At 44.5% G+C, this 8,666-nt stretch overlaps 1 pseudogene; it reads right to left on the bottom strand.

The window, feature by feature from the left end:
* Positions 1 to 1,931, bottom strand: part of LOC119284187 — an 18,059-nt pseudogene extending 16,128 nt beyond the window's left edge.
* Positions 1,932 to 8,666: the final 6,735 nt, after the last annotated feature.

The raw sequence follows: 8,666 nt of genomic DNA, 5'->3' as shown, positions 1-8,666 counted from the left end.
GTCGCCGTTGGTCAGCAGTTGACGGCAGCCGCCGTTAGGCGATGGCGTTGCCGACGGCCAGGGCCGTCGGCATAGATGTACGGCCACCGTCGGGATAGGGTCTATGCCGACGGCCTTTCTATGCCGACGGTCATCCTGGCTACGCCGACGGATATGTTGCCGACGGCCCTATGCCGACAGGGGCCATCGGCATAGGCCTGTCCCGACGGCTAGTCAGGGCTATGCCGACGGCCCTGGCCGTCGGCATAGGGTGCGATTCCGGTAGTGCGTGGCATCGGCGTCGGGCGGGGCTGGGCGGCGCGAGGCGTGTGGCCGAGGCGACGGCATGGGCGGGGAACCCTAGACAGAAATCAAGGGACTCTCGGCCCTCCTCACCTCAGCCCCGATCTCCATCCCAGCGTGGCGCCGCCGTGGGCTGGGGAAGCAGCAGGATGAGGCGGGGAGGTAGCGCGAGAGGGGCGGCGGCGGACGCAGAGACGGATCAATGGGATTTAGGTTAGGTCTGCGTGGAGTCGTGAAAAGTACTCCGGTTTTCTTTAGTGCGGGGAGGGACGAAAAAAATCTACAAAAAAACCAAGGTGGGAAGGAGCACGAAAAAAAACCGATGGTGGTGGGACGAAAATAAAACGGTGGTGGGGGGATGACGAAAATAAATCAGCGAAAATAAACCGCGCGGACTATTCACCAACTGCTCCATTAGAAGTAGAGATCTTTTGCTGGAAGGACGGAACACCGACCTAAATGAAAGGATTTGGCGGATCAAGCCTAGGAACGCACAAGATCGCCCGGTCACTTGTGCATCCCCGAGGCCCTTTCACTCGCCACTCTTTTTTTTGAGACAAATTTACAAAGCTTTATTCACCCGTCATAAGATTTATAAGGACGAAATCAAGATTTTCGCGTTGGCCTAATCAAACATGGCGGTCAATACCCAGAGATAACGCATGCTTTACAAGTTTGTGAGCCTCAACATTTGAGGTCCTATATTCGTGGCTAATGAAACAAGAAGAAAAGATTGTAGAACGATCTATGATTCATGTACCACAGCCCGATATTGCGCCGATGTGCCATTCTTGATTGCTTCCACAGCCACCTTGCAGTCAGATGCAACCGATATTTCGTGCAGATAGAGATCATCAGAGAGAGCCAATGCCTCACGTATTACCAAAATCTCCAAGACTTCTGGGTCATCAATATTTCTGAACACTATTGCCGATGCCCCTTGCTATACTCCATTGCCATCCCGGCAGATTGCCGCTGCAGTCCAAAAACCACCATGCCGCGTGACCGCCGCTCGCCACTCATGACCAGGCCAACGTCTCTGGGCCGCTACTCTCAAGAGCGACCTAGGCATCCTCTCATCATTCGGGGCAAAATTTTTAACTGGGCCTTCAAGTTTGCTGTGATCCAGGTCGACAGATAGAGTGGCTCGACTAGAAAAGTAATCACTCAAAAGGAAAAATCTCAACCGCACGACGGTTACTCCCTGGTTGAATCCCTGAAACCGACGCCTCCTAGAGGTGTCTCCCCAACTTGTATATAATCTGTGACAATCATCAATAAAGAAGACACTGATTCACTTTACATCTTTCTCGATTGTTCTCTGTCGATCTTTGTCTCAAACAATTACCATGTGACGAGAGAGAGAAACATTTTTTTCACTTTAAAATGCACTAGGAAGATAGAAGTAATCTTTTGTGGACAAATGTTAAAGTCAAACGTATACTCCTCACCGGATGGAGGGAATAGTAGTAGCAGTTCCTAATAATTACCTCATTATTCAATAACTGTCTAAAATAAGCTACGGTGTAGAATCCATGATAGTCGAACCAGCCAATAAGAATGGCCATCACAACGATGAAGAAGGCGAACCAGAACTTGGATGTGTCGGCCTCAATCGGAGCGACGGTGGCAGCCACCGAGTCTGCCATGGTCGGGCGTTGTTGCCGGACTTGGTCGGAGTGATGGTGGCAGACGTCGAGTCGGCCGCGGTTGGGGAGTCATCATCACCGGACTTGTCGAACCGGGTGTCGTTGGCGAGGCGGTGTTGGTGTAGTTTATGCGCGATAAAGATGAGGATGGCAGCGCCTGCAAGGAAGAGTAACATGTGTGTCCAGTCGTCGGTGGTGGTGATGACCTCGCTCTCCGGAAGGATGGGCGTCGGGGGCTTGATGATGACCGGAAGAGGCAACACTATCTCGAGCGTGGGGATGCAGAAGAGGATGGCAGCGCATCGAGAAGGCTTGGGAGCGTCAGGCGGCTGCACGCGTAGTCCGACAGCGGGCCGACAAGTGTGTAGCGGACGACAGTGCAGGGGAAACCTAGCCTCCTGTCGCCCCTGAGAATTTCCTAACCAATCCTCTGGTAGACCTCTTTGGTCACCCGTGTCTGGGGCCTCCGCTGCGACATGTCTAAGCCCGACCGAAGGATTTATATTAAACTTTTTTAATTTTGACTATTTTATATACTATTACAATTAATATTGTTTCTAGATATATAAACTCATTTTCACTTACCATTGCAAAAAAAAGCAATTGAACTTGATGAACCTTATTTATAGCGAAAAATTATGTTAGTTGTTTTCTTCCTTTTGAGAAATTGCTTCATAAAGCACCATTCATTGAACATAATTCCCTATATAGGAGAAAAATGAAACAAATTACCACAAACCCCCATACTTTAATACATGGCGATTAGATGAATTGTGATGCATATGTATGAGTTCAAGTTTCACCTAGAATCCTTAAATGTCTTCCTGGACAACTCTAGAGCGTGCACTCTAAAACAAAGATCTGAATGAAGTTACGAAAACGTATGGTTCTCTATCCTAGTCTAGATGGAAGTAAATAGGATATTATGATACAAGCTTTTAAATAACGGATTGTGGGATGATAGCGGATTGAGGTCAACGTACCGGAATGCAGATAGCGGGCCATTGCAGACGCTATATATTTTTTTTTTTCTAGGCCATTGACAACAAATATGATGCTTGAGTTTAGTCATTATCATTTATATAAGCATATAGACTATAACCGGTCCATCTGGACAATATTCAATGAGTATCATACCAACATATTACAGAACAACATAATAATCAAGCACCAGCCACCAATGGATTTGTTTCAAGGCATATCATTTAATTTCGAAGTTACAAGTGACCCGAAGTTATGTATACAGTGCAAAAGGAATTACTATTTTTTTATCAGTATAACTATAAACAAAGGGCAGAGACTATGTATCGTGCAAGATTATCAGTATAAACTGAATTTAATATAAGCTGAATTTATCCGTTTAAACAAAAGCTGTACACAAAATCTCTCAGTATAAACTGAATTTCTTTAATATTGTGCAACTTTCATCTACCTCTTGCCCCAAGAGAGTATGCTATTCTATTAGCTGAGCTCCTCTAATACTAAGAATACTAGGCCCGTAAGGGTTCCCTTTTTCTGGTTTTTCCAGAATTTTTTTTACCGCCCCTGAGAAAATGACGCGTGTGACGGGAGCTTTCCTTGTCGTTCCTATTTTTTAGCTACCTAGATCTTGCACGTTTTTTACCACGTCTTTCTTTCTATTGAATGCCCATGAAGGGTCACGCCAGTTTCCTTTCATGTGTTCCGATCGTATGTGTCCATCGCTGCTTTGATTCTGGTTCCTTCCTTTGCCACGTTTCAATTTTTACATCGGTTTTAGTTTTTTACTATGGAAGATGGGTCCGGTCGGGACACGTAACTTCTCTTTCGAAAACTCCAGTCCAATCTCATGTCGTCCGGTATCTTCTCTCTAGAAAACTCCAGTCCAATCTCATCTCCTCTTCATCGCTGTTGTAGATCTATAAATTGTCTCTCCCTCATCCCAACACAACACAACCGGCGCCTCCTCGTCCCACCACCAAGCTCCAAAATTCTCTCCCCTCGCACCCACCACGAGCAGAGGCCATGACGGAGGAGAGGAAGGGAAGGCGGTGTAGTCCCACCACCAGGCTCCAAAATTCTCTCCCGTCGCCCCCACCACGATCAGAGGCCATGACGGAGGAGAGGAAGGATGGCGGCGTACCTCCGCATGGTAGGCTAAACTCAGGCCGCGGCTGCACATCGTCGACGTTTCCGTCATATTGGGCCAATGCCATTGCTCTCGACCACGAGCTCGCGGCCTCACGTCGTTCAGGTGCTGGAGTCCCAGCGTCCCCGTTGTTCAAGCGTGCCACGTGCTCGACGCCGCGAGCCACCCCGCGCCTCGACCTTCCGCCTGCCCAGATCGCTGACGCCCGCCGTCGCATGCCACCAGAGCCGACCACCCACGGCGTCGCCGGGAGTTGCCGCCTTGGCTAAGGGGGCGCTGAAGCTGACACGAGGAGGTGCTCAAACACCTTATCACTCCGTCCTGGTTGGCTGCTCCATGTCAAGGCAATGGTAAGGTGGAGCGGCCGCTATGCAGTGCCTGAAGGAGGCGCTGGCGTAGGACGGTGATACGTCCATTTTGCATCATGTTTTTATATCAATATTTATTGCATTATGGGCTGTTATTACACATTATATCTCAATACTTATGGCTATTCTCTCTTATTTTACAAGGTTTACCATGAAGAGGGGAAATGCCGGCAGCTGGAATTCTGGCTGGAAAAGGAGCAAACATTGGAAACCTATTATGCATAGCTTCAAAAGTCCTGAAACTCTACGAAACATCTTTTTGGAATTAATAAGAATTTTTGGGCGAAAGAAATACACCAGGGGGCCCACACCTCATCCAGAAGAGTGGGGGGCGCCCCCCCTACTGGGCGCACCCCCTGTCTCCTGGACCCCCTGGTGGGCCCCCGGTGTCCATCTTCTGCTATATCAGAGCTTTTACCCTGGAAAAAATCGGGGGCAAGCTTACGGGACGAAACTCCGCCGCCACGAGGCGAAACCAATCTAGGGCTCTAGGGGAGCTGTTCTGCCGGGGACACTTCCCTCCCGGAGGGGGAAATCGTCACCAATGTCATCACCAACGATCCTCTCATCGGAAGGGGGTCAATCTCCATCAACATCTTCACCAGCACCATCTTCTCTCAAAACCCTAGTTCATCTCTTGTATCCAATCTTGTATCAAAACCACAAATTGGTACGTGTGGGTTGCTAGTAGTGTTGATTACTCCTTGTAGTTGATGCTAATTGGTTTACTTGGTGGAAGATCATATGTTCAGATCCTTTATGCATATTATTACTCCTCTGATTATGAACATGAATATGCTTTGTGAGTAGTTACGTTTGTTCCTGAGGACATGGGTGAAGTCTAGCTATTAGTAGTCTTTTGAATTTGGTATTCGTTCGATATTTTGATGAGATGTATATTGTCTTTTCCTCTAGTGGTGTTATGTGAACATCGACTATATGACACTTCACTATTATTTGGGCCTAGAGGAAGGCATGGGGAAGTAATAAGTAGATGATGGGTTGCTAGAGTGACAGAAGCTTAAACCCTGGTTTATGTGTTGCTTCGTTAGAGGCTGATTTGGATCCATATGTTTAATGTTGTGGTTAGGTTTACCTTAATACTTCTTTTGTAGTTGCGGATGCTTGCAATAGGGGTTAATCATAAGTGGGATGCTTGTCCAACTAAGGGCAGTACCCAAGCACCGGTCCACCCACATATCAAATTATCAAAGTACCGAACGCGAATCATATGAACGTGATGAAAACTAGCTTGACGATAATTCCCATGTGTCCTCGGGAGCTCCTTTCTCATTGTTAGAATTTGTCCAGGCTTATACTTTGCTACATAAAGGATTGGGCCACCTTGCTGCAGTTTATTTACTTTATTTACTTGTTACTCATTACCATTTATCTTATCACAGAACTATCTATCACCTACAATTTCAGTGCTTGCAGAGAAAACCTTACTGAAAACCGCTTATCATTTCCTTCTACTCCTCGTTGGGTTCGACACTCTTACTTATCGAAAGGACTACGATTAATCCCCTACACTTGTGGGTCATCAAGACTCTTTTCTGGCGCCGTTGCCGGGGAGTGTAGCGCTTTTGGTGAGTGGAACTTGGTAAGGAAACATTTATATAGTGTGCTGAAATTTTCTGTTACTTGTCACTATGGAAACTAATCCTTTGAGGGGCATGTTCGGTGTATCTTCACCCCGACCAGAAGGGCAAAGAGTTGCTCCTCAACCTACTGAACTTTATGAAAATATTTACTTTGAGATTCCTTCGGGTATGATAGAGAAACTGCTAGCTAATCCATTTGCAGGAGATGGAACATTGCATCCCGATTTACACCTTATCTTTGTGGATGTGGATTATTTAAGCTTGCAGGTATTCCCGATGATGTTGTCAAAAGGAAGGTCTTCCCTTTATCTTTGAAGGAGATGCATTGACATGGTATAGGCTATGTGATGATACGAGATCTTGGAATTATAAGCGACTGAAGTTGGAATTTCACCAGAAGTTCTCTCCTATGCATGTTGTTCATCGTGATCGTAATTACATATATAATTTCTAGCCTCGCGAAGGAGAAAGCATCGCTCAAGCTTGGGGGAGGCTTAATTCAATGTTATATTCATGCCCCAATCATGAGCTCTCCCGGGAAATGATTATTCAGAATTTTTATGCTCGGCTTTCTCTTGATAATCGCAACCTGCTCGATACTTCCTGTGCTGGCGCTTATATGCTGAAGACTATTGATTTTAAATGGGACTTATTGGAAAGAATTAAACACAACTCTGAAGATTGGGGTTCCGACGATGGTAAGGAGTCAGGTATGACCCCTAAGTTCGATTGTGTTAAATCTTTTATGGATACCAATGCTTTCCGTGGATTTAGCGCTAAGTATGGACTTGACTCTGAGATAGTAGCTTCTTTCTGTGAATCTTTTTCTACTCACGTTGATCTCCCTAAAGAGAAGTGGTTTAAATATAATCCTCCTGTTGAAGTGAAAGTAGTTGCACCTATTAAAGTCGAAGAAAATACTATCACCTATAGTGATCCTATTGTTCCTACTACTTATGTTGAGAAACCTCATTTTCCTGTTAGGATAAAGGATCATGCTAAAGCTTCGACTGTTGTTCGTAAGAGTAATACTAGGACTTATACACCTCCTGAGAAAATTAATATTGAACCTAGTATTGTTGTGGTTAAAGATCTCTTGGATGAGGATTTAGATGGGCATGTTATTTATTTCTGTGGTGAGACTGCTAATATTGCTAGACTAGATACTAAGATACATAGACCTGTCGTAGGCATGCCTGTTATTTCTATTAAAGTAGGAAATCATTGTTATCATGGCCTAGTGCAATACCTTATACCTTATATCAAGAAATTATGCATGACATTGCACCCATTGAACTAGAAGACATTGATGTTACTATTAAGCTTGCTAATAGGGATACCATTAAACCCTTTGGGATTGTTAAAGATGTTGAAGTTTTGTGTGGGAAGGTTAAATACCCTGCTGATTTTCTTGTTCTTGGTTCCCCACAAGATGATTTTTTGTCCCATTATTTTTGGTAGACCCTTCTTGAATACAACTAGTGCTAAGATTGATTGTGAAAAAGATACTGTCACAGTTGGTATAGATGGTATGTCTCATGAGTTTAATTTTGGTAAGTTTTGTAGACAACCTCGTGATAGGGAACCACCTAGTAAGGATTAGATTATTGGTCTTGCTTCCATTGCTGTTCCTCCTGCTGATCCGTTAGAACAATATTTGTCAGACCATGAAAACGATATGTTTATGAAGGAAAGAAGGGAAATAGATGAAGTGTTCCTCAAACAGGAACCTATGCTGAAACATAACCTTCCCGTTGAAATTCTTGGTGATCCCCCTCTGCCCAAGGGTGATCCCGTGTTCGAACTCAAACCATTACCTGATAATCTTAAGTATGCTTATCTTGATGAAAAGAAATATATCATGTTATTATTAGTGCTAACCTTTCAGAGCAAGAAGAAGAAGGATTATTGAAAACTCTGAAGAAGCACCGAGCTGCTATTGGATATACTCTGGATGATCTTAAGGGCGTTAGCCCCACGTTATGCCAACACAAAATTAATATGGAGGACGATGCCAAACCAGTTAGAGATCCTCAACGACGACTAAACCCCAAGATGAAAGAAGTGGTAAGAAAGGAGATACTAAAGCTACTTGAGGCAGGTATTATTTATCCTGTTGCTGATAGTGAATGGGTAAGCCATGTCCATTGCATTCCTAAAAAGGGAGGTATTGCCGTTGTTCCTAATGATAAAGATGAATTGATGCCGCAAAGAATTATTACAGGTTATATGATGGTAGTTGATTTTCGTAAGTTAAATAAAGCTACTAAGAAAGATCATTACCATTTACCTTTTATTGATCAAATGTTAGAAAGACTATCCAAACACACACATTTCTACTTTCTAGATGGTTATTCTGGCTTCTCTCAAATACCTGTGTCAGTGAAGGATCAATCTGAAACAACTTTTACTTGCCCTTTTGGTACTTTTGCTTATAGACGTATGCCTTTTGGTTTATGTAATGCACCTGCTACCTTTCAAAGATGCATGATGGCTATATTCTCTGATTTTTGTGAAAAGATTTGTGAGGTATTCATGGATGATTTCTCAGTTTATGGATCCTCTTTTGATGATTGTTTGAGCAACCTTGATCGAGTTTTGCAGAGATGCGAAGACACTAGTCTCGTCCTAAATT

Source organism: Triticum dicoccoides, chromosome 4A (assembly GCF_002162155.2).
Source record: "Triticum dicoccoides isolate Atlit2015 ecotype Zavitan chromosome 4A, WEW_v2.0, whole genome shotgun sequence".
Classification (NCBI taxonomy): Eukaryota; Viridiplantae; Streptophyta; class Magnoliopsida; order Poales; family Poaceae; genus Triticum; species Triticum dicoccoides.
The sequence above is the reverse complement of the archived record's forward strand: the minus strand, read 5'-3'. Positions and strand labels throughout refer to the sequence as shown.